This window comes from Schistocerca gregaria, chromosome 1 (genome assembly GCF_023897955.1).
Source record: "Schistocerca gregaria isolate iqSchGreg1 chromosome 1, iqSchGreg1.2, whole genome shotgun sequence".
NCBI lineage: Eukaryota > Metazoa > Arthropoda > Insecta > Orthoptera > Acrididae > Schistocerca > Schistocerca gregaria.
Window position 1 is genome coordinate 687,207,622 of NC_064920.1, and position 1,234 is coordinate 687,208,855.

At 39.9% G+C, this 1,234-nt stretch overlaps 1 non-coding gene across 1 annotated transcript; it reads right to left on the bottom strand.

The window, feature by feature from the left end:
• Positions 1 to 930: 930 nt before the first annotated feature.
• Trnaq-uug (transfer RNA glutamine (anticodon UUG)) lies at positions 931 to 1,002 on the bottom strand. The gene has a single exon. It is a non-coding gene; the product is annotated as a tRNA-Gln (tRNA).
• Positions 1,003 to 1,234: the final 232 nt, after the last annotated feature.

The following is a 1,234-nucleotide window of genomic DNA, read 5'->3' on the forward strand; positions in this document are numbered from 1 at the left end:
CACAGCATGCACAACTTTAGTGTTTTTCCCCTCTAGAATATCGACACTTGCAGCTTCAACAAAATTAAACATCAATTCACTGTTAAACACTTTACCTTCCTCAAGTAATACATCGACGCGTAAGCCATCATCACCATAAATATTCATCTCAGCAACCTTATTTGCTGATACACCATTTAAATCACTACAAAAATTTCCGTCAGAAACCTTACTTTCCTCCATCGACAAATTAACTTTACGTGAATCGCACACAAATTAATCCTCCGCCACTACGTCACACAAATTGCTGCTATCTTGTCGTACGATTTTGGGATTCCACACTTGCTACAGTCCGCCGTGATCGGACAAAAATCAGCATGCACTGCCGTTACTACACACCTTTCATCCAGATTAACCCCCGATCCTATTTTACATACGTTCTCACTTTCACACTCCGACAAACGTTTTAGATTCACACATTCATCAATAAGTTTCGTTTCGCCTTCATTTGCGATTAGACATGAGTAAATTCCTTTCTCCGAAGTATCAATACTAGTAGCTTATACATCATTACATAAATTACCATTACTCTGTTCTTTTAAACAGAAATCATCTACCTCCACACATACATTTTTAACTGCAACTGCTGGCGAGGCCAACGCTACGCCTCCCTTAGTAATATCGACGCTTTCTGCCGAAGCACAATCGCCCTCACATGCAGCTGGGCGCCTCCACTAACATCGACGTTTTCCGCTGATTCACAAATACTTGTTACTGCAACCCCTTCCTTACTGCAAGTGCTACAACTTGCTAATACCTCTTCAGATCTCTACACGCATTTTGTTTTCACAAAATTCATCTCCTATTTAACTTCTTTTTGAACCACTGAATCTTTCCATTCATCACCATTCACACATCGACTCTTTGGTCTTCCAATATTTAAAATTTTCAAGGTCCCACCGAGATTTGAACTCGGATCGCTGGATTCAAAGTCCAGAGTGCTAACCATTACACCATGGGACCCGCTTGCATTCGAGAACTTTATGCAGCCTCCGGTGCAGCCGTCTAGTGGATGGAAAACCTAGACAGAAACTTTAGAGAGACTCTATACATTCCATATATGTGACTGCTGAATGACCTAATAGCAACAATTTCTATATGATAATCTTATCTTATCTATGACAAGATATCTTATTGTAACAACCTGTATATGCCTACTTTATCCTTAATTGAATGTCCACAAGACGATGTATTA